At 43.7% G+C, this 26,216-nt stretch overlaps 1 long non-coding RNA gene across 1 annotated transcript; it reads right to left on the bottom strand.

Annotated features, from left to right (window-relative positions):
- Nucleotides 1–5,821: 5,821 nt before the first annotated feature.
- On the bottom strand, nt 5,822–8,805 carry LOC142776526 (uncharacterized). The gene is made up of 2 exons (XR_012887606.1): nt 8,562–8,805; nt 5,822–8,011 (listed from the first exon to the last, which is right to left on the bottom strand). It is a non-coding gene; the product is annotated as an uncharacterized LOC142776526 (long non-coding RNA).
- Between the last annotated feature and the right edge of the window lie 17,411 nt (nt 8,806–26,216).

The raw sequence follows: 26,216 nt of genomic DNA, 5'->3' as shown, positions 1-26,216 counted from the left end.
CAAGTCCTAAAATGGTCCCTTCTGTCACCAAAAAACCGATGAACTTTCGGGAATGAGCCATGATACTAAGCCAGCATCATCAATTAGTACGACGAAAGATACCAGCATTCCAGTAAGCAGCCCGACGATTGTATCCAGCAGCTAACGTGATAAATATGCAACTTGCTTCTAGGACAGGCTTTGACTGACCACGCGAGGAATCGATTTGTGAAATGGGGGCCATCAGTGACGGTCCGCCTCGCATGGGTGAGACAAAAGCAAGAAAATGAACAGATTTTGTCTCCTCGCGATAAGGTCCTGCTAACATTTGCCTTAGTTCCTCAGTTCTGATATGCATGCACGAAAGACCTGTGCGCCTGATTCCAAGTCTGCGTAATAATTATGGTCCGAGCTTTTCCTACTGATCAATCATGTGTCATAACATGACCTACGTTTCACAATAATACTCGATGCTGAGATACCTCTGTTCAACCTTATTTGTGCTAAACACACGGTTCTTGTTACTAATAGAGTAGCAAACTACTCGAAGCTTAGCTTTCTAGGGCCAGCCGATCTGGTAAGCTTCTTTTTCTCTGTATGCGGCGGCTGCATTTCCGATGGAGGCGGAAATGTTGTAGGCCTGTGTACTCAGATTTGGGTGCACGTAAAAAACCCCAGTTGCTCGAAATTTTTGGAGCCTTCTACTAAGGCGTCTCTCCTAATCATGTGGTGGTTTTGGGTCGTTAAACTTCACAAATCAATGAAGCGCTCGTGTTGTCCTCTTTGCCTTCCGTGCCTCGACTTTCGTCTGTTTCTTCTAGCACATTCGTACTCACGCTGCAGCCCTTATTACCATCAATCGATTCTTTTTCTCTGGCCACCATGGCTAAGTACATCGGTATATATAGCCTTGCTACAGAAGTATCAAATGTCGTAGATATTTATTATTGGCCGTTTTGTTCACTAAACACACAGTTATTCTTTAGCGCTTGCCCGTCCCTGTTTAATATAAAGCTGTCCAAGCCCCGACAGTTGCTAGGTGTTCATGTGCGAAATTCGCTGATGACATTGTTATGATGAGTAACTAAGGGGACGAATCACAGCTCATGATTACTGAACGAGGCACGGAAAGCAGAAGAGGAGGTCTGAAATTAATTATGAACAAAACTGATATACACACAACAGTTTCGGAAGAAAACCGCACTTTGTAAAAGATTATGTCAAGTGTAAAAGATTATGTCTACTTAGGACGGGTAGTAACTGCGGAGCCTTCGCCCCGCCGCGGTGGTCTAGTGGCTAAGGTACTCGCGGGATTGAATCCCGGCTACGGCGGCTGGATTTCCGGAGCAGGCGGTAATGCTGTTGTCCCATGTGCTCAGATTTGGGTGCACGTTGGGGAATCCCAGGTGGTCGAAATTGCCGGAGCCCTCCAATACGGCGTCTCTCATAATCATATCGAGGTTTTGGGACGTCAAACCCCACATATCAATCAATTAACGTGGAGCCAAACTACGAGAGTAAAATAACTATGACAATAAAAATAGGGTGGATAAGTTTCGGCAATCATTCTCAAATCAAGAATAGTAATTTGCCACTAACTCTTAAGAGTAAGGTATATAACAGCTGCACCTTGCCTCTACTTACCTGCGGAGCAGAAACAAGGAAGCTTACAAAGAGGGTGTAGCTTAAATTGAGGACGACGCAGCAAGCGATAGAAAGGAAAATGATAGGTGTAACCTTATGGAAAAAGAAAAGAACTGAGTGGACCAGGGAACAAAACGGGATTAAGGATATCTTAGTTGAAGTCAAGAAAAAGAAATGAACATAGGCCGGACACGTAACACGCATATATAGGCAGGATAATCACTGGTCAATAAAGATAACTGACTGGATTCCCTGAGAGGGCAAACGCACGAAAGAGAGATAGCAAGTTAGGTGGGCCGATGAGATTAAAAAGTTAGCGGGTATAACGTGGCAACAGAAAGCACAAGACAGGGTTGATTGGCGTGTCATGAACGAGGCATTTGCCTGCAGTGGGCGTAGTCAGCCTGATGATGTAGTGGGAGTATCAGGATGAAATGTGAAAAATTTGGTTATTCAATGTTTACATACATCTTCGTTTACAGAAGTCCTTTGTATATCACCCTCAATGAAATTCATAGCAACGCCACACCCCACGTGCCATGGTGGTTTGCTTGATTATTGTCATCGTGCAAACATACTGCGGGCATGGTGTACACATAGAGTACTATACAAAAAGTAAAGAGAGGGCACTCCCGTAGGCTCCTACGCCTGATTTGGAATCGCTATTTTCCAAATGAATGTTCGGAACCTTTGCAGCCTTCCATATGGAAGACCACAGAAAAGGATCTCTCGAAAAACATTTTCCAGCGGATAGAAATATTATACTGCCCCTGAGACCGCTTCTATGAGACAGCTCGTTTGTGGGGCCATTAGTGTTTCTATTAATAATATTTTAACGGGTCTTCCGCATGCATCGATCAGCTTCGTGTAAGCTGCATCGCCATAGCGTCAACTACACGGTACCATTGTGTCCATGCACATACTTTAAATAAAACCTGAAACTCATTGAGGAGCACAAACGTTTATTTTATGCACTATAATTGATAAGCGCATGAGCACAATTTTAGCGCCAAATGAACGCGGGCACGACAACACAGCTTGATTGCCCTGCAAAACGCTCATATGGCAGCTATACTTCACAGATGTCATATCACTAGTATAAGTTACGCACAAGAAATAAACATATAGGCAATATTATAGGAAGACCCGCAGAACAGTAAAACGGTTGTAAATCAACAAAAACTTACAGTGCCCAACGCAACACAGCAGTATTGCCACCGCACTTGACAAGGGCGTGAACTAAAAAAGAAAAAGGAAATGTTTCGTTACGTCTTCTATTCCCTCTTCGCACAAATGTTTCCTACACTTTATTTAGTTTTTATTTCGCAAAAACTGTCAAAAGCAGTTACCGTAGCAAAAAGAAAGCAGTCGTACGTACCATGTAAGCTGTTAACAAATCAGGGCCCGAATTCACAAAGCTTTCTCTTTGGCTACGCATTTTCTTAGCCAAAAATTCTCTTATCTGGAGGGATTACTATAGCGCGGGTATGAATTTAACTTATTCGGCACTTAAGAGGGCAAGGAGGACACACGATAGCCGATGAAACGACAAGGAAAGAAAGAAGTGTGTGCCGATAATATCAAGGTAGCACGCAAAGCGTCTAGCATCGAGAGTATACGATGATAGCCAATGATTTGCTGCATCTAAGTTTCAGTTCCGCGAGCGTCTGCTACAGCGCTTACGGGATGCCGCGTACGTTGTAATAGACGTTTTGGTGGGCGGTGCAAAGCCAAGCACTCGCCTTTAATCAACGACTGTAGCTAAAAAAAATAATTGCTTGATGGCCTTAAGCCACCGAGCAATCCATTCACTATCTCGGCAAGTACAAGTAAACAACTCTCCAGGTGCACCACATAAATGGGTGCACGTTAAAGAACCCCAGGTGGTCGAAATTTCCGGAGCCCTCCACTACGGCGTCTCTCATAATCATATGGTGGTTTTGGGACGTTAAACCCCACAAATCAATCAATCACCACATAAATGAAACCACACATAAATCGATGCATGCAATGTTTGAAAATGTGCCTTGAATGTCTTATCTTATTTAAAGCGACCACTTACCTTACATTTCATTGAAGCTGCGCTGCTACTTAACTAATCCCGTGCAATCTAGCACGGTATAGTGGTGAACGTAAGGGTGTTTTGTACCTATAGTCAAAGGTAGCCTTTGTTACAATATTCTTATTACAAGACACATGAGCGACTTTGGTGCCTGCAGACGAATTGTGCTAAAATAGATAACAGCAGTAATCAAATGAAATTGTGAGCGCAATTTCGCTGGTTCCATGCACCACGGCATTTTTATAAAGCCGGAATGCGAGAACGTGCATACGCTTACGCTTAGGTATATGTCTACGTAAAATTAGGGAGACTCGTCGGGAGGTGTCTCAGTGCTAATGCTTTTCACAAAACACGGTGCAAATATTTCGTCCAGCGTTGTTTGAGTGCGCAAACAAAGCAAGGGACGTGTATACGAGTCTTGAGGTCGAGAGACGTTATCACACGTGCGAAAAGGATGAAGAGAGAGAGAGAGAGAGACTCTCGTTTAGGCTTCGCGAAAGCTTGAAATTGATAGATAATAAAGACAATTTTCTGGCCCGGCAGACGTCAGGGAAAGTCTCCGCAAAGCAGCGTCAGATGCTCGGAGAGCATAAAAAAGAGGATTACGCGTTATATGGGAGTGACAGCCACTCAGAAAGCGAGATGAAGTGTGACTGTCCTTAGATGTGAAAATCATTGCTAATTAGGAGAGTTGAGTTAATGAGCCAAAACTTTCCTAAATAACGATAATGGAAGCAAACTGAGCATTCATCTAGTGAAAGTGACACTAGTGACAGTGAACTCATAATAGTTGATTAGCGTTGTCACAGGCTGTTATATATTTTTATTTTCTTATTTATATTTGGCAAACTATGAGAAGGTAGCCTACGTTAGAGCCGGCTATCCCAACGTCATGACAGTAATGTACAAGAATAAATAGCGCACGGTTATACAGTCACACGTGGCGGTTTCTATCTTCTAGTAACCTTGGACAAACGCATTCTAACTATTTTTTCTATTTTTGACAAAGTTTCACCAGACGTTTTTGCATTTGGCTTCATTCGAAGGAATGACGATATATCAGCAATAGGGCGAATGCAAGCACTGCTGCAGTGGACGAGTGGTTACAGCGCTGAACTACAATCTACGAGGTACTTGGTTCGATTCGCAGAGTCACTGAGAACTTTTTTTTTTCAAGAGGTTGCCCGGCCTGACATTATGCGTGGTGGCGGGTACTAATTTTTTGAGAAGTAGGCTTTCGCACTTGCTTCTTTCACTCTCCTTTTGACCCAAAAGCGCTGTATTGTGCTCCTTCAAAAATTAAACAATTCAGGGTTCATAATTTTTTCCTCCATTCTCTCTTATCGCAAAAGTGTCCAGTGCTGAAATACCAAATTATACCTGGTATATTACTTTTCACGTGTTTGGATATTCGACCAGCAATCAGTCTTCACGGTGTTTTGAAGAAAATCTACACATGCAGTGAGCTAACTGCTTGCAGCCAAGTTGACTGCCTTTGTAGGGACACGCTTTCGTGCTAATTTGGTGGGCATCATCACACGCAGCAAGACCAAAGAGCACGGACAGTTAGCGCTGACGCGAACAGAGTGATTAGTTTGTGTCTTCTCTCCCGCTATTTGTCATGCTGCACGCTTCAGTGTAATGTCGCTGTCAATGGTTAAAATGAACTATAGCAGTTAATCGAGTTCTGCTGAGAGGGTCCCCTATTGTCCAGAATGGGACAGAACAATGGCAATTTGATTTGTGTGATAAAGGGATACCCTGCTTTTGGTTACTAGAATAAATTTCTAAACTAAAGTTTATTTTTATTGACAACAGTTCCAGTGCAGATGAAAGGTGCATGGACAAAATTCGTGTATTCAGCTTGACTAGGTTTGTGACCTTAATTGTAATTGCGAACTGGTATCACAGTATGCATAAATATCACACACATATACAACCACTGGTGATAGCTTGCTTATTTTGATTAAAATTGAAAGGTTGAAATCGACATATTCAACCAACGCAATGTGTACGAGATATGCCATGTAGAGTAGCTATGCTCTAAACTAATCTTCGCAGGTCCGTTCCATTTTACCCAATTTCTTGCCCATGACTGTAGGTTGGTAAATAAAACAACTTCTTCGAACACACATATTCTGTGTAAGGTTACATTTATTTTTATGCAGTACAAAATAAATTGAAATGTGTAATGGCTCAAAAGAGAAATAACTAGAAACAAATTCAGCCATATCATTACCAAACTTACTCACCAATGATAAACGAATTCTCATTTAAAAGATACATACATACATACATATACGCACACACACATATAGATATGTACACCCATACATACATACATACACACACTCAGGTGTAAATATTAAAATGAATGGCTATAAAACAACAATTCTAATAAACTCATTTTGAATATACTACAGAAAGTAACTTACGAGAGAAATCCACCGGCACTGTTATGTCTGAACACGGTGTTTCTCGAACCATCTCGCAAAAGCTTGATGCATAGTTTTCCGCTGATGCCCAGTGACAAGCACTCTTTATAAAAAACACAAGAATAAAGCCCTTGACAATGTCTTGCTAAAGAAAAGGGCTGTGCATCAATATTTTGTACATGTCTGCAATATCACTCTTTTTACATAGCTTGGCTCATTCACAACCCACTAACAAAGCATGTTAGGACACTTGGGCTGAAAGTTGGCACAGCACGAGTAAATTCTAGACAAAACATGAATAATACAATTATAAGCTACTAAGCTCCTTGGTGCAAACAGTGTTTATATTGACAGCTATAGGTGCCATTTCGTTTCCCCAAAGCACTTCTCAAAAGTAGAATCAACTTTATTTAGCTAAAAGTTTCTATTCTGGCGCGTCGTGGTGGCTCAACGGTGGAAGCGACTATTTCGGCCAAGAAAACAAAGACCAATTATTTTTCCAGTTCCTGAATTCACCCCATGCTAACATTGAGGCAGCTGGTAAGAGTGCTTTTAGAGAGAGGAAACCACCACATTCCCTCCAGTTGTGGCCTTGGGTAGCTACTTCACTTGGACAAAAATGATGAAAAACACTCCTCAAGAAGACTTCCAAGTTTGCACATCAACACAGTTCCCATACAGCTGTCTATTAGTCTGCTTGAAAAATATGGAGTTTACTGGTGGGCAAAGACTGTACACTATGTGAGGTGATGCTCCAGTGCACTGCATGTATGTCTTGCTGCTGGCCTCAACTGCGATGTTGCTCAGCACATATGTGTAAAATAACAACTAATGCTATGTCACTGCAAAGTGATTATGTGTCATTTGCATGAAACAGGGACCACAATAAAAGAACATAACAACATTTGCCTTCACAAAGTTCAAAAAATGTAAATAAATTTCCACAGAGTTTTCACAGTTCATCTGAGGATAGTAATATTGATTGTAAACACATTCTTACTTCCACTAACAAACTATTTTAAGATGCCAGATTCAATATTAGAGTATACCAGCACTTTTGTAGGGCTAAACAATTGTACAGGCACCTAGAAAAACACAAGTGAATGCATGGTATAGCTACATATAAAAATAAGTACTTTTATTTCTAGTCTGAGTAGAGCTGCATAGATGATAAGTCACTTGCATTACATTATGAACAAACCTACCCGAGCAAAGTATACATTTAAAAAGTTACACTTACACAGTAGATAAGTAGACTGTTGAAGGACGGACAGGCAGTGGGATAATACCCAAGCACTAAAATATTCTGTTAAGATATACTAGGAGTAGTGATGATCTACTTCCTTCCAAATAAAATAATCCACATAGATTCACTTCCCAGAGCTTATACACTCATGGTATCATTGGTGCTATACAAATGAGTGTACACTGAAGGATTACATCGACTAAGTACATGATTACTGCATCCATGGCTTTACTTCTTGTACTACAAAGAATGCAGACACAGTTACCACTGGCGACCATGGATGCTGTGATTTCTGGCATGTAAATGTAGAGGCACGCAGGCACTTAACACACATGTTAAAAACTTCAGCTCAAAAATATTTGCCCACTAACACTACAGCAGCCTTTAAATTAGTGTCATAGTTTCGTATCTTCCATGCAAAATTTAAATAATTTTGAATGCAAGCAAATGAACTGCTGAATAATGCACTGCTAAGAAGTTAAGCAGCAGCTGCTCCTGACATCACAATGTGCTCTTTCTGCTGTTGTAAACTTTGAGCAGGAGAACAGTCACTGGCAGTCCCTTTATACTTGTTGGTCTTCTGTGCTCTGTTCTTGATACACTGTACATGACCGTGGAGCACCAAACCCCTTGTTACTGCTGGAACTTAGAAAAATACAGATCATTGTTACAACCATGCTACATGCAAGAGTGTATAGTTGTCAATTATGCGCTCATATTTACAGATATTGTATTTTCAGAAGCCAATGACAAGCCTCAACACACACACACACAAACAGTGAAGACTGAAAATATATTTAATATGATACAATAGCAAAACTACAATGTTATAGATGAAGGCAAGAAACTTCCGCCAGACATAAAAAGCCAATAAAGTTTCTTCTATTTTGACTTTACACTAGGTGCGAAAAGCAGACCACAAATAAGTTCACTAAGAAATACAAGTTGGACTGCATTACAACGCAACAGCCAATGTTCCTAACTTTAAGGCTGTCCAACATAGCCAGCTCACCGTACTGCGTATTGGAGCAAATGGGCAGTCTAGAAGACACAAAGAACTTGTGGATTATGAGTGTGCTTGTTGCTGACATCTATTATTCTAAATAAAGAAAACCTTTCAAAAATGCACTTGATCAGGGGAAATAATCATACGCAACAAACATAACGGGCTCCTACAGGTGCCACCAACACTCACCATTATTGTTGATACCAATGTCTTGCCGGATGGATATGCTGCGTCCTGCACAGAACACCAAAGGAGCGCTCCATGACTTGGATTGCATGTGTGCTAGCTGCATCGCTCTGCTGCTGAAATAGGCTAGCCACAGACAGAGAAATGAGAAGCCATGGCTTTGAAACACACTGAACGTCACCTTTAGAGATCAACAATGCATACTTAGGTCAGGTACAATTTGTAGAAAAATATATATCACTATGCAATCGTGGTGAACATGTTCCGCTGAAACATAAGCAACAGCACTGAGAGAGAAAAAGCTACATTAGGTAAAAGATGCAGTTACTGGCCGTATGTCATCTGAAGCTTCTTCAATAGGTCTTTCTCCTTACAAGTTTTGAACAGCCAGGCGATTTTCACCCACTTGCTATTTTCTTCCAGAGCACTTGATCCACAGAGGGAGTCACAAGCTCGAGAGATCAATAAGGAATCAAAGAATTTTTGCTCGTTTCAAAGCACAAGCTTTTGAGCCTCAGATTATTGGAGTTTCATTCATAAGCTGCAGGCTTTCAGCTTTCAACATTCTCAATTATCTTGCCATTTAGTTCTGTAAATGTTGAATAAGAATTATGTGTAAGAATATTACAGGTATCCACTGAAAGTAACCATGCTTGGGTTTTCAATTTGTGCACATTAAGTGGTGTTCACGTAATCGTATGTATTAAAGAAAAACTTACCTTGCAGCCAGCCGTTAGGCAGTTTTGTGTGCTCGAAGCTCCTAAGCAGATCGCAGTCCTTCCAGATGAGGCTGCCATGCATGCTTCCACGCCCCATCCGCTGAATGATAACAGTCCCAGCAGTGACATAGGCTGGCATAGTTAGGAAGAACGCGTCCTTCCTATTTTTGTACAGGTGCTCCAAGTAATGATGAGGATTGATGTGCCAGAATGTTCAACCGATGAATCACAGGACCTTAACAAACCAATCTCTGCGATCTGTGAAGAGCCAAAAACGAGATATTTAAAAACAATCATTAAAGCACTCACTTCTAATACTTATTTGAGGAAGCAATCACTTCGTTAATGTGACCAAAATCTGCTATAATCACTTTGAAATAAACTGAAGCCTCATGTAAAATTTACGTACCGCAATATATATGTCCTACTGAAGTATAGTACTAGCACAGTGGTAATCGTCTATAGAACTAATTTTCCAAAATAACATAAATTTTTTAAGTGCAACCTGGCTTCTGAAAAATAAATTCACATTAACTTTCCGACTATCAAACGTGGTCAATCGACAGGCCCAACCTCATAATCAAACAAGAGCTCACTTGTATCAAATCACAAAAACTTTTCATGCATTTGCTCCATAATATATGTATGTATATAACAGTAGTAGTATATTTTTCATGCTTCAACTTACCATAGAGAAACATTACATCTGATGGGCTTAAAAACTTGCACACGTTATAGAACTGCGTGAATTATAGTACTGGTGAAATTTAGTTCTGCAAGGTGAACTCACCGATGGCAGCATTTAGTAGCCGTCGGTGTCATGAGGAACCAAATATGGCCAACAGGCAAAGGGCATCTGCAGACTGGAAGCTGCCGCTGCCATGACAGCAATGAAGGGCTGGCCAGGCGTGCACGTCCATTGATAATGTGTAAGAACTGGCCATGGCCGGCTGTTGTCTGATGGCCAGACGAACTCGGAAACCTGTAGTTAGGCGATATTGGCCTACAACTTCATCCAAAGCAAGGCACCGGTGAAATCTTTGCTTTTTCTGGGGGCCGAAGGGAAGCTTGACGTTCACGGGCTCTCGCTGCCACCAGCAGTCATCAGGCAGCCCTTAATGGGCGTGAATTAACTCAAAACCAGCCAGGGCACAAAAGTATACCGCTGTGGCAGCAGGTTCTAAGTAGCCACATTGTTCCTAAGAGTGGTCCGGACCACTCTTGGGATTTTCTCTCAGCCATGCTGTTTTTACGCACAATTTCGCTTCGTGAATCCACTTACGAGCACTTTTCGGTGACGTAAGCAAATATAGCAACTGCATCACCATCGCTGACATGTTCCCGGGCAGTCACAGCGCGCTTTATTTGCAGCGGCCGATGTGACAACTATGGCCTCTTACGACGTTTTTTCGTTTCGTGAATCGACTTACGCAACAAAATTTCTCTTGCGCAAAAATGTTTTCGTAAGTGAGCTTTGTGAATCCGGGCCCAGGAGTGTTTATTTGAAAGAATACGTCCTGGCTTTAGCTGATAAACATTTTTATAGATTCACCACTTCTCTCTGATTGCGCTCGTCAGAGCTTTAAGCAACTTTCCAACGCCACAGATAGTAATACAAAGTATAACTGCACATTCCACAATATCTCACTCATGCACTGAATTAGAATACATGAACCAGCACGAAGAAAACCTAACAACTCGAGCGGCAACACATTTTCTTTAGCCAAAAAACGAGTTTCTCGTAAACGTGCTCCGCAGTATTCTAAACAGTCCTTTTTTCGTATGAAGCAAACCACGAAAAGATTAGGCGAAGTGAAGAGCACAAACACTCTCTGCTCCGAATGGCACAAGGCGAGAAGTGTTAGTTTGAGGCTTCAATTACGAATTCAATACACACTTTACAAAATAATGATGGCGTTCGTACCTATAGCAGCAGTTAAGCTGAGAGGCAGACGAAACAAGTGAAGACCAAGATGCACGCCGGGCACATTATCGCACATAGCTTATGGCATGTCCCTGCTGCTGTCCGTACTTCTTCATTGCCTTAAATGCTCATGAACACGCAGCGTGACCTCGTCCCCGTCACGCCGACACCGTGTGCGCTTTCGTCGCATTCGATTCATGCCTGATCCCAGCCTGGCGACATTGTACCGCAAAATCGCAGACGATAAGCACATGAATTAAGGCGAAAATTACAGTCGTGGAAACACGTAGACGTGGATTGCACAAGAAAATGTGCTGTTTTAAATAACTAGTACGTTTGCTTCCTTGAAGCAGCGAGTGATGTGTCGCCATCTTACGGCTGGCGTGAAGATGCGTAGCACCACCTTTTGGCCATAGTGACCACTCTTGCGTAATTTTATTCTACTGCATGGTGTAAATACAACGCAAGAAAATATTATTGACGCTCTTCTGTTTTTTTTTACTACAAAAGTTAGCGGCGTGTTATAGTAGCAAGCATGGATTTATGAATGGCGGAATGTCAGCCGGCAGTGCAGGCAACGCAGCAGGCGATCAGAAAATAATGGAGAGGGAGGTGCCATCACAGCACAACACTGCCTTTTCGTTGTCATATGCGTACACGCCCTCGGCTTTATTATTTTTTTTATTCATGTTACCCTACAGGCCCCAGAGGAGCATTGAGTAGGGAAGTTACAAAAAATCACCATACATAAAGAATAAAAAGAAATATATCGAAGAAAACAAAGAAAATTGTACGATGGAAGGGAGAAAAACAAACACTATAAGCAAATGCAGCAAAATACAAAATAAAAAAATAAAGCATCTTTATACTAAATCAAAAGAACATATAAATTTGCAGTAGCTCACAAAATTTGGCCGGATCTCTCAAAGAAACAATTTCATCCGGAAGGCTATTCCAAACTGCGATGGCGCTTGGCAATGCAGAATTATGGAATGACTGTGTGTTGCCGAAGATGCGTCTGAAACTGAGATGATTATGAAGTCGACTAGATGTACGCGAAGGAATGTCAAGTGATAGACGGCTGGTCCACGAGTTGTAGTAGTACTTATGGAGGAGGCATAGACGGGTGACAGAGCGGCGGGAATCCAAGTTCGTAAGGGCAATATCGCGTTTGATTTGGGTGATGCTGGAGTGGCGGTTATACATTGAAGTGATGAAGCGGGCGGCACGATTTTGGATGGATTCCACTTTATCTATTAGGTATTGTTGATGCGGAGACCAGATCAATGAAGCGTATTCCAGCTGAGGACGTACAAACGTTTGGTAGGCCTGCTGCCGAATGGTAGATGGAGAATGATGCAGATTCCGGCGCAAGAATCCCAGAGTTCTGTTTGTTTTCGCGCATACCTTGTCGATGTGAGTACACCAGGCAAGATTAGTACAAAGATGGACACCAAGGTATCTGTATGTAGATGAACGGGGAATTACAGCTCAACAGATAGAGTAAGAAAAGTTAAAAACCGATTTCTTATGGGAGAAAGAAAGTACGCAGCACTTAGATGTGTTAAGCGTCATTTGCCAACGGTCACACCACTGATTTATTAGGTCGAGGTGCTTTTGTAATTTTACGGGATCTTCTTTAGAGTTAATAGTTCTGTACACGACGCAGTCATCCGCGAAAAGCCGAATTGAGGAAGAAATGTTACAAGGCAAATTATTAATATAAATCAGAAAAAGAAGAGGGCCTCATACACTACCCTGGGGCACACCTGATGAAACAAATGAAGTAGACGAGCTGAAGTTATTGACAAATGTAAACTGCTGTCGATTGGTAAACTGCAGCCGAAAGTCTTGAGAATTTGTTTCCGCTTTTCAGTGCTTTCTATGTAAGATTAGCGATTGAACAAAGTTATCTTTTTCTAAAACATGGAGAGTAGTTACTGGCGCTTTGGCTTTTCGAGCCGTTCGTTCCGTAATGACGCAAGGCAGCGGCGTACGCGCGTGCTCTCACTTCGGTACCCTGCGGCCTGTCGCTTGGGCGGCACTTTTGCGATCCCTCCCAGCTTCATCCGGTGACTGCAGTGCCAAGGAGAGTCATGGCGCAAACTAATACGAGTGCCCGAGCACTTGGTGCTTTTCAGACGTTTGCGCGTGGCCTGGACACACAAATGCACGATCATGCTTGATCGCTTTAGCCCGTAGCGGTGCGCTGACGTCGGCTGTATTGCGCTGGCTGTTTAGTGCACTATCGGGGTTTCAGGACTTCTCTATATTGGTGTTGTTTGGTGGTTTGGTATTGTTTGGGGGGTTGTTTAGTTTAAGGGCTTCCTCTATTTTGGTGTTGTTTAGCGGTAGTGTTGGATGGCCAACATCCTACGTCGATGTGATTATACACGAGGGCTGGTTGTTTACACGATTCTTACCGAAAGCTTGCACAAAGACAACACCAAACAAAACACCGTTACGTCATAAATTTTGATGCCGTTTATTGGATCCTGCATAGCTTCTACTCAATGACATTGAAAGACACTCTCAGAGACAAATGAGCATACAATGTTTCAAAAAATACCACCAAACCGATAGCGAAAATACGAAAAATAGATTTTGAAAATATTGATGACACACACGGATATTTTGCTCCAAAGTTTTGATTTTAAACTTCAACCATGATTATTGCGGCTAATAATAAATTTATAGTAGTGATACGCATGGCATTGACTTCAGAGTTGTCTGTGCGCACTTTGACAATTTAAACGAAGTCACCGCTTCGTTTTACTTTCTATTTTATACTTTTGTAAAGTAAACACAAGAAGCTCGTGAATCAAATGCGAAGAAGTGCAAGCTTGCGCAAGAAACTAATGTTTGGAGTCCAGAATTTGTAAAATGTGATTTCACTGATGCCCCACTGCAACTACACAGAGCACTAACTTGTCGAGAATACAGCACCAAAGGCCTATAAATACCTCCACAGAGCTTTTTTCCAGAGTATATATAAGAGCTCATTAAACCCAATCACGTCTAAACAAAATACCTTATAACATCCTGTGCCCATATAGTCCCACAAATCACCGTAGGACAACATCACCATTCACAGAATGGGCACTTAGCTTATATTACCTGGTCAATTACTATAAAAACATATTTTTACTGAAGCCTAAATAAGGTGAACAAATATAAGCAAACTGGGAAATCCATTTCGTATCAAACAATTACAATGATTAGATATAGATGCACGGTGCAGGTGGCACTGCTAATAGCTTTGTCAATTAAGCTGGAAGTATCCTCAATATACATGTTAAAGTTATACAATGAAAAAATCTGTGACTAGGAAAATTTGCCCGAAATGGCTCACTGGGACCCTCATAAGCAAAAAAGAACATTTGGTAAAATAACAATGCGTCTCCGATTACCTTCCTAAGATATCCACAATGACTCCTCTTTAGCTTCAAATTATACTCCAAACTCCATTTCGCCTTTTTAACTAAAAGTATGAAAAATATTTCATGCCGTATACTCAATGCATTTCCGCATAATGACATAACTTTTTCCCAAATATTCATGACTGAACAGTAAACTAAAGTGAATGCAAATGTGTAAATTATAGTGGAAATAAAAGAGACACCTAAAACAAATTATAAAGCAGAGAGCTTATTTTGACTGCGTTTTAGACAAAAACATATTGCAGTCACCCGACCAACAAGGCAAAGCTATTACCTAGGCGATGTATGGAAGGGAAGAAAAGGGCAGCTGAGAAAGCACTTGTGCTAACAATGACATTACAGTTTAAAGAGCCATAAAATTTTAAATAGCAGGGAAGAGGCGAAGTCGTCCACAAAGGTATACCGTCTGATATGTAAATGCTTGTTCAATAAAAAATAGAATCGGTGCCAGTGGGGCTATAGTGTTATTCATATTAGCGGATTACTCAATCTATGTATTTAAGCTTATATTCACAAGAACCATCAATTCACTTATGTTTGAAAGACACGAGATGCGATGACAGTCAGTGCTTCAGGTTTTTAACGAAATGACACACATGAGAGCGGCACCCGCATTTATGCGGTCATAGCCACACACATTTTGGTGAGAGCAAATTATTCTGGGAAGGAGAAGAAAATAAAGGCGTCATTTTGGGCCCCTTGCGGCATACAGCGCTTTTAAATGGCAAATGAAAGTGTCATGCCAAAGACAAAAGTAGATAGGTAAACATTGAGGAATTAAAAAGCCCTTAGATGAGCGCGCGAACGTCTGCAGTTGCGCGCTTATTTCTGTTGAGACTGCTCGTGCGCTGTCATGTTGATCAGCCTCCACAAAGAGGACGCGCCCACCTTGTAGCCTGCCCTGACTGGCGAGCACTGGCGGAAAAATAAAATATATTATTGCCCTTCATTCTTGGTTTTATTCAGGTAACTTAGAGGCCCCCTTACCAGCTTGAAAAGCGAATTTAAGTCAACGAATAATATTTTGCACAATAGTGTTGCAACAGGACTAGCAATATCTTGTACCTTAGGTTAAAAGATGCATTATTGAATGTATTGCGAATACACCTACAGATATTCATTTTGTAAGACGTACCGTGATACAGATACAAGATACCCAAAGAGTATCGAAGACAGTATCTATGATACATTTATCTACGAATCTGCCCAACTCTGCATACCAATGGAATGGAGTTTTGTATAAATTGGTATATCATTCTAACATGTCTAATACCTAGCTGTTCGCATCATCAGGCAGAATAAGCATCTTGAAAAAGTTCCGGTAGCATGCACCTTTGAATATATATGTTGTGGATATAGTGCACAACACCACTGTTTTTTTTCACGAATTTCATTCACTCAAGCTAACGCACTGAGACACATAGCATGTGTTCGTAATGCTTATTGAGTGTTTTTGAGTTACCGCCTATTAGAATGTAAGCGCCGATGACTAATTTATTAAACACTTCTGGGCTCAAACCTCTTTCCACACACCGGCTATCATTTACCTATGCTACGCACACGACGCGTTCACATAACTCAGCTATCGAGAATTCCTTCAATTCTTGCACAATTAAGTAGCTTTGAAGCATCGATTAAGTTTGCAGGGAGGTAGAAAGCAATGTTGAGCCCCCTTTCCGGGACGTCCTTGTCAAACGGGACCAGCACAGTGTGATGCTTTCTGTGTACAGAAAGAGCAGGCACACCGGAAGGTAGCTTGCATGATGACTCGGTGCCCCTAACAAAGTAGCAGGGATCGGTGGTGGTTGCCTAACTTGTTGCCAGAACCAACGACATCTGCACAACTACAAAAAGCAAAGCTGCTGGCCTACAGTACAAGTAGTAAAATCACCTGGCATGTTGCTTAACGAAGCCTGCGTTGAATTCAATGGAACGGCTTACGTCTCAGTTGCAGGACATGACCGTGTAATCCCAAAAAAACGTGCTGCTATACTGTACGATTCTAGTTTGAATGAGGATTGGGCTCGCGTTCTGCGCCAATACGACGTCCAAGCAGCCCGTCTTTCTACACCGAAATAATGTCATCAGCTGGTAAGTCATAACGACAAGGTCCCGAAAGCAAAATTTCCTGCCGTTATTTAGCGGATCTCTTGTAAACTTATAACAAGAGCCAAAACATCATGTCAGTGACGCCACCAAGAAAAAAAAAGTCTTCAAATGCCTTGGTTGAGCACGCAGAAATCTTCAGCCATGAAATCGATTCAGATAATGCCATGATACTTGAAACAAAAGATCCACGCCTCTTCACGAGGTGAATCGGACGTGTGGATAAAGCTGTTAGTGCCACACGATATGCAACAAAGTCGGCGTTGCGTGATATGATTGTATGAAAAATATTCAGAATTATAGGTGGCAGGTGGTGATATTAAAATCACGTCAGGAACATATTGTACAACGTGATATACACGACACACTCACGGGGAACTTGCGTCGTGTTTTTAGCATAACCATTTTCATCATCATCACCATCAGCCTGACTACGCCCACTGCACGACAAAGGCCTCTGGCATGTTCCGCCACTCAACTCAGTCCTGTGCTTGCTGTTGCCTATTTACACTCGCAAATTTCTTGATATCATCTGCCCACATAACTTTCTGTCTCCCCCTAACCCGCTTGCCCTCTCTGGTAATCAAGACAATTACCCTAATGACCAGCAGTTATCCTGCCTACGCACTGCATGCCTGATAAGAATTGAATAGAACGGTGTGGTGCAGTGCACGTGCGACACGTGCTTAAGACAGAGCCGTTAGAAGAGAAGAAGGAAAGAGTAGCATTCCCTCCATAAACCGTTACCTAGCGCACGTCAGTCTCTCTATCCTCAACAATGTTTGGTGCTGTAAAACCCGGGACAAGAATGACGTCCTGCACCGAAGATGGACCACCTGCGACGAAGCAGAGGAATTGTCCGAGCCGCCCTTACAATGCTTGTCACATCGGCTACTGACGCTCTACAACTGGGGAATCCTTCTCCGGCAATCTGCAAGACATCTTTGATGACCTTGAAGAGAAAGATGCGCCACTTGCCGGTTTCAAGAAAAGAATAGCTGACCTCATAATTAAGGATGCCAAGTATGTCGAGGATTATACGGCAGCTCTCGAACATCGCAACAAGATCCGCAACATTATGCGCCGTGTCCCCTTCCTTCTTCGCTTAGTTCCAAATCCCACTGTAAGTAATGCGCCTGTCATCGCTTTCGAAACCGAACCCCAAGGAGTCTCCGCTCCAAGAAGTCCCCAATTGGCGCTGCGAGTTGGCCTACTGAAGTTACAGGTACCCGTTTTCTCTGGGGAACTTCGCGAGTGACATGACTTCTGGGAGCATTTTGAAGTCACAACAATCGCAAACTTTCTGAAATTGAGAAGTTCATTTATTTGAGGTGTTATCTAACCGGACCCGCAAAAAGTGTGATCAAAGGTATTTGGCTGGAGCAAGCGAACTACGCGGTAGCGGTCAAAGTGCTATAAGAGAGGTTTGGCCATCATATAGCCCTCGTAGAAGACCACATCGAAAGCTTGCGTGATATCACTGCTGTGGACCGTTCGTCCAACACATCATAGCTTCGTGAGCTCTACAAAGAAATACGCTTTCGCAACAGCTGTCTGGCTAGCCTTGGAGTTCAAGCGTCGGAGTACGCGGGTATGCTTCAACATGTTCTCATGCGATCGCTACCCGAAGACATCGCTGTTCTGTACCGGCAACACATGAAGGAGGCCGAAGAGAACGACGTGGTTACTCCAAGGTCATGTCAAGAAAAGGTGCGTGACAAAATGCAGTTTCCTTTGGATTCAGATCGAGAGCAGAGAAGAGATATTCCCGTCCGAGGGGCCCACGAAAGCCCAGCTGTGAAGTTAACAAACACTTCAGCTTGTGAAAAGCGGCATCACTCTCGGAGGTCCACTGAAACGGGCTGTTCTTGCGTAGAAGGCTCGTCAGGGGGTGAACGACATCCGCAAACTTGGGTACAAACAGGCGGAAATACGAGCAGAGCCCGATGAAGCTACGCAGTTGTTTCAGAGATTTAGGACACTCGAACGATTCAACGGTCGCTGTCTTTTGTGGGTCAGGTCTAATGCCATCTTTGTCGACGAGATGTCCTAACACCAATGTCTCTCGCTCGCCAAAGTGCCACTTTTTTCAATTCAGTACAAGGCCAGCTTTTTCAATGCAGCTGAGCACGAGGTCTAGGCGAGTGTTGTGCTCCTCAAACGTATGTCCAAAAATTATGACATCATCAAGGTAACACATGCATACATGCCATTTTAAACCACGCAATATAGAGTCTATAAATCTTTAGAATGTCGCAGTAGCGTTACATATTCCGAATGGCATAACGTTGAACTCGTAAAGTCCGTCGGTCGTAACGAATGCCGTCTTTTTTTTTGTCAGCTGCGTTCATCGGAATTTGTCAGTAACCTGATCTCAAGTCGACAGATGAAAAGAAGGACGCGGAATGCAGGCAGTCTAGAGCGTCATCGATGCGCTGCAGTTTATAGACGTCTTTCTTGGCAACAGAATTCAGTCGGCGGTAGTCAACGCAAAATTTCCACCTACCATCCTTTTTCCTCCCGGGAGCAGACCACGGACTTGCCGATTCCTGTATTATTCCCTTTTCCAGCATTTCTTGGACTGGCTTGTTGATCTTGCGCTCCGATTGTGCCACTCAATAAGGTTCCTGCCTAATGGGATGCGCCGACTCGGTGTGGATCTGATGACGTATCTGGGACGCTGGGATTAAGGGCCTTTGGCTGTTTTTAGAAAAATCGAACACTTTCGAGTGCTTAGATAGAACGTAGAGCAGTGAATGACGTTCGCTTTGGTCAAGTAACTTGCTGACCAATTGTAGCGATTGGGCATCTTCTGAACCTTCTAAGCCTAGATGTTTAGTTTGGCTTGTAGCATCAACAAGCACAATCAGCGTCGTACATAATTCGGGTTTAAATACTGCAAGTTTCTAGCCGTCTGGCAGTGGTTTCGGGATGTTAAACCCCACATATCAATCAACCAATCACTATGAGCCACCGGTACCATCAACATCTGCGCTGGCCGCACGATCTGCAGCGAACGGCCATGCCTGCTGCGTACTATGCAGACATCGTGAGCACACCGTAAATCATTGTCAGACTAACATTGCAGCTGCTAAAATTCGGATGAAGCTAATAGAGAACGACTGCTGCTTCAAGTGTGTCCGAAAGGGCTTAAGTGCAAGCACCGCTCGAAGCATCATCTTGCCATTCTTTGCAAGATATGGAAACGAGTTAACCACACTGGCGCCGGCAGCAGCGAAAAAACGCAAACTTATGGCGTGCCAGTGATCACCAGTGCAACTGCAAGCAGTTCTGCGCCGCCATCGCCAGCAGTTCTTATGCGAACGGCCAAAGTATAGGCGTTGTGAAGACATAGATTTGTTCTAGTTCGTATTCTGCTTGACACTGGCAACCAAAGGACATTTATACGGCTTGACTTGTCCACGAGACTTGATCTACCTTCCGTCAGCACAGAGGAACTGTTTCTGCTATCGTTTATCGTTTGGCAATTCAAAACGTTCCCACACCTACCGATACCAAACCGTGCCACTCAAACTGCAGAGTCGTTTGGATGCACGCGAATTCACGCTAGATGCTGTGGAAGTGCTAGAAATCTTGACCGTGAACACGCCAACTCTCGGGCAAGGTCTGCCGATGCAGTTGCGCGACTGCAAGATGCTTGTAGCTGATGAACAGCAGCCAGGGGATCAACCGATCTAAACCATCAATGTTATTATTGGAACGGACAACTAAGGGCGTATAGTGACGGGGACAATCGAACACCTGAGTAGGGACCTATGCGCCATTGAGACAATCTTCGGTTGGCTGGTGCAAGGCATCCACTAAACAGATACCGCTAACGACCTGCTTCAAGTGAACTGCAGCGCGTCGGCTATTTTCCTGTCGTGTGAGTCACATCATGCCTCACTGATCCGACATAGAAATGGCGACTCGATGCGATAGGTATCACTGACCCTCTGGAAGCAGCCAGCGTTTGTGACCAAGAATGAATTAGTCTGATAAGGCAGTACTTGCACAAGAATGCCAGTTGGTATGTGGTTCCACTTATGATTAAGTACCAGAGAAAGCTGGCTAGCACAAGCCGAAGTGCCGCAGAGAACCGACTCAAGCGCGAACTTCCGCGCTTCCAAGGGCAGCCGAAGTTGTTGAAAGAGTATGACCGCATACCATCCGTGAATATTTTACCGAAAATCACACCGAACGTGTCGACACTTCCGCAGGGCCACGAGCAACCGTTTATTACCTTCCCCACCACACTATAGTCCGCTGAGAGGCTATCACTACAAATATCTGCGTAGTGTTCTACGCTTCTTCGCACAAACGTGGAGGGTCATCCCTCAACGATGTCTTAAACATGCTTAAACATGGGGGTCAAACTTGGTGCTGAGCTCTTGCAACACCTGGTACAGTTCATACTGAAGCAAATCATTTTGAGAGCAGACATCCGGAAGGTTTTACTACAAATTTCCATCCGAGAAGAAGACTGCGACGCCCTCCACTTTTTATTGGTCAACCGAATTGATGACGAAATGGGGATACCACATTTCATCGTCGAATGGTGCATGACTCGTGTGCCCTTTGGAGCGTCCTCAAGTTCATTCCTCCTGGCCGCTATATTGCAGCATCATATCGAAGAATGGAAGAAGACAGAGCCAGTAATCACTACGCGTCTACAGAATGCATTCTATGTCGATGACCTCGTCATAGCTGCTTCTACTGACGAAGAGGCTTTCGAAATCTACCGTGCTGCACTGACTATATTAGCTGATGCCAGTATAGAGCTGAGAAAATGGTGCTCTAATTCGAGCCTTCTTTGTCGAGAATTGTTCAAGGACAACAACTCAATCGACATAATTGGAAAAGCCAAAGAAAGAACAAAAGTGTTCGGCATAGTATGAAACCGCAATGACGGCAATATCGCGATCAGTGCCAGTGCCGTTTCTGCATACCTATGTGCGCATTCAGCCACGAAACACACCTTTCTACAGCCATTCGCTAGACTTTACGATCCGTTAGGGCTCATTGGTCTGTTCGCCATTCGAGCGAAATTATTGTTGCAACAGCGGTGGTCACTGAATTCACCCTGGGACGATTCATTCCCGAATGATACTCAGACGCAGAGGGAAAGTTGGACATCCGAATTACCAACGCTCTCCTCATAGAGCGTCCCATGTTGCGCCGCTGGTTCAACTTCCCGGTAGGTTACGCCTTTTGAACTGCACTTTTTCTGTGATGCAAGCCCACTGGCACACATCGTTGCCGTCTACACGCATTAAAAGACCGAAGGGGAAACGTTCAAGGCTTAGTTGCTCATGAGCAAGGCAGGGTCGCACCGCACAAGAAAACTACTCCGCCACGTCTAGGGCTGCTTGCATGTTTGTTGGCTGCCAGGCTGTGGATCTATTTACGAGGAATTGTAGAAACGGCCAAGCGCCGGAGTTTTTTCTTGAGCAAATCGTGCATAGACATCCACGGATTGTGGTTGAATCTAAATGATGTGAGGCTTTCGTGAGAAACCATGTTCTCGAAATACAACGGCTCACTTCTTGATGTTTTTGGAGTCACTGTGCAGGCAACGACAATCCAGTGGGTTCGCTCACGCGTGGAGTTTCAGCCGAGACATTGACCCGCAAGCTGCTTTAGTGTACTGGTCCTTCGTGGTTGTCGCTGCATCATTCTCAATGGCCTTCGAAAAATTCGTTCACTGCCCTACATAATATGCTACTCCCACCGAAACCATTGAAGTGATATCAGCCTGCCCCACCGCCATGGTGATGCTCTCTACGCACACCTGTGAGTCTATGCTTGAAATTTCAAGGTATGAACGTCTTTCACAATTACTCAGGGTTACTGCTTGAATCATAAGACTCCGCCGCAACGCCTCATCGAAGGAACCATCTAACCATCTTTACCAGGACCACTGATGGCTTCAAAATTGAGCGAGGCAGAAAGGTATTGGTTGAATTTTGTCCAATACAACACACTTTCAAGCAAAATTATGGCCTTGGAAAAAGGATCACGCGTTCAAAGTCATCCAGTGTACTGACTTAAAAACCGTTTCTCGACTAGCACCAACTACTTCGTGTAGGAGGCAGGCTTCAGAAGCTGGACGACATAGAGGATCTGAAGCATTCGATCTTGCTTCCTGCTGGCAATCAATTCACCTATCTCTTGGTTGATGCAGCGCACAGACGACTGCTGCATGGTCAAATGCATATCACCCTCGTAGACCTTCGAAATCACTTTTGGACAATCAAAGGACGCCGTACAGTGAAGAACGTTTTAAAAGCGTGCTTACCCTGCCGCTAACGCTGCCTACTTCCAGAATCTTCCCTGGCACCACCCCTGCCAGAGGAAATAATTAGTGAAGCAACACCATTTCAAGTGGTGGAAATTTATTTCTGTTGGCCACTGTATTGCCGTGAACAATTAGCTTCGTCAAGAAACATGTACATCGTTGTCTTTTCTTGCATGGTGACTAGGGCAGTGCACCTGGAAATGACAACTGATTTGACAGCGCAAGCGGTTATCCTCGCTTTCAAGCGTTTCGCCGCACGACGCAGAATACCTGCGATCGTATACTCGGACAATGCGAAAGGTTTTCATTGCAGTGCCAAGCACTAATGCCATGCTCACTCTTCGAAGATAATGTTACACTATAGCCGTGCTCACAGATTCCATGGTGCTTTATAGTCAAATGTGCGCCGTGGTGGGGTGGCTTTCGGGAACGCGTCATTTGCACTATTAGAAAAGCACTCAAGCATTGCCTCGGACGCAGCAGTTTGCGTTACAACGAGCTGCTCACCATGCTCATGGAAGTTGGAGTGACTGTTAGCTGCTGACTGATAACGCACTTAGAGGATGACGTCGCATCAACAGAAGCTTTGACACCATCCCACTTTTTAGTCGGTGTAGACGACAGAGAGACTGACTTGCGCTCAGTAACGGTTTGTTGATGGAACCCCACTTCTTTCTTCTTTTCTAGTGGCTCTGACCCAGCAAGTGTCGCACGCGCACTGCGCCGCATCGTCCTCTTTAGTTTTTATCGCACTGCCGTGGCCGTGTTGCTTGAGAGCTCCTCCAGGAGGTAAAGCCGCTGTACAGGACGTTGGACTTGCTGATCGTCCGACAGCCGTATGAAGAAGAAACGCGCACTAACGTCTTTACTCGGGAATGGCTTAATGACACGACCCGTCTTTCACGTGGGAAGCAGCGCATTTCTGTCTACCAGAACAAGTTCACCAGGCCTTGCACTATGAGACGGCGTAAGCGAGTACGCAGAAACAAAAATATTCCTTCTTTTGCAGCTTCCACAGGTTCCGCAGTTGATGTGCGTGAAGCCGCGCTCGTTTTCAGAGGTCGGAAGCGGCGACACTGGTCGGAAGATATTTACGTTCTGTGGGGTGACTGTTGACTAACAAGTAAGACAGTGTCGGAGCGTCTATTGATATGACCTGTCAGTACGTGAGTGGACGACCTTTAACTGATCAGCTTCGCCCAGCATGCTGAGCTGAATGGCATCATAAAGCAGGCGTTCGTGCGCTGCGTCAACCAAGAACTCGTTGAACCAGTGATCCGCAGGAAGCAAGGCTAGATACAGCTTCTCCTTGACGTCGTCCAACTGCTGAAGTCTGCCTCCTAAAAGAAGTAGTAGGGGACGGTCGAGAAATCGTTCTGAAGCCATTATTATGGATGCTTTCGGATCTCGTAGTCCTATTTCTAAGGCCATAATATCACTTGCGAATGTCGTGTATTTGACAAACTTCAACTAAGACATCTCTACCTCGTTCAACTCTCAAGCGTTCAGTCCTGGTAGAGACGGCTCCTCCGACGAGGCATTACAGTAGAGTCTCATGTTCTAAGTGGGGCGTAGAGGCTAACAGGGGTGAGTAGAAGGCATCATCACGGTGGTGGGGCTGGTTGATGTCACTTCCCTGGTAGCCCCAATAATAGCGTCTGTTGAGGGAATGAACGAAATCATCCAAGTTCCTTGAGGATGATTTTGCGACAACGAAACACCGCCCTATTGAAGATCCCAGCATCGCCCACTATGAAAATAATGGCGGAAGTGGAAATTCTGGTGGGTATGACGGAAAATGTGGTGTACATGGTAGGAATGATGGTGGGCATCGTGGGACACTTGGTGGGAGTGCCGGGTTGATGCTGGGAAAGTAGGTGGGTTGGTGGACACACGTTGGGAATAATGGGTACTTGGTGGACGCGCAGGAATGGCGGATGTCGAGAGATGTAGTGGGCGTGGTAGGTGAATGCCCGCCATGTGTCCCACCAGGCACGTGTTTTGTGGGAGACGTGGTGGGCAAAGTGGGTGGATGGTAGCATACGTGGAGATGTGCTGGGTGGGTGCTTGGTGCAACAGATGTGATAATAACACATGATAACAAGCCAGTTTCGATTGGCACGTACTTTAAATATTATGATTGTCTGGTGATCAGCTGTATTTGTGACGTGCAGTACTTATAGAAAAAAATCTTGGATTTGTTGTGATACAACTTTATATGTAGTACTTTGCGCAGCAGTTATCAGCGCGCACATACAGGTATTCCTCTTCAATGAAAATGGAAGTGGCAAAAGTTCAATTGTGAACCAATGAGTGGTTGTGCTACTTAAAAACACGACCTAACTAATCGGATAAAACATAAGCGACAAAGTGGAACCCTCCTAAAATGAGGTTTTGCGTCGCCAACATGATTCGCCTAAAAAGCAAAAAGATGATGTCTATTTATCCAGAGTGCTGCGCTCCACAGTTACAACTGACCTAATCTAACGCGAGTGCATGGGTTGCTCGGATGTGCACCGTCAATTATGATGCACTGGCGCAATCCAAAGATGTACTCGCTAGATCATATAAATTTAGTATTACTTCCTCGGCTCCTTAAGGCGTACGTTTGAAGAATTTATCTCCACCAGCTGCCTTTAGAAAAATCAACGAATGTAGATACCTGCAAGGTAGCTTTCGAAGTAACTAGGGATAGCCCTGCATGACAATGTGCGTGCTTGCGCACAAAGAACGACATCTACCACTACACTAATAATTATGATAAAAAGCTCAAAAGCATTATGTGATCTATCACACTTGTCCAATTCCATCGAGGGCGCATATCACACGTGAGGAGTCCACGAATCTTGCACCATTGAAACATATTTTGAACAATTATGAAGGATAGAGCTTCAGCAATACTCGACAATTTGCCACTGTCTTTGATGCCCGAAATCAGGATTATGCCAAAACGGCGCTCACCTGTCGTAAACACTTCTTCCGTTTTATTAGCCTTCTCATTTCTTTGAAAAATTATCTCAGAATCTCCGCAGTTGTACTTGGGTACATGCGTAGATCTAACGGTAAAAGAGCCAACATCGGCCGAAGTAAACACACGTATGAAAAGGCAAGAACCTTATCAATGTATTAGGATAAAACCAAATTGGAACACATTCACCCTACTTTCACACA

This window comes from Rhipicephalus microplus, chromosome X (assembly GCF_043290135.1).
Source record: "Rhipicephalus microplus isolate Deutch F79 chromosome X, USDA_Rmic, whole genome shotgun sequence".
Taxonomy (NCBI): Eukaryota; Metazoa; Arthropoda; class Arachnida; order Ixodida; family Ixodidae; genus Rhipicephalus; species Rhipicephalus microplus.
The sequence above is the reverse complement of the archived record's forward strand: the minus strand, read 5'-3'. Positions and strand labels throughout refer to the sequence as shown.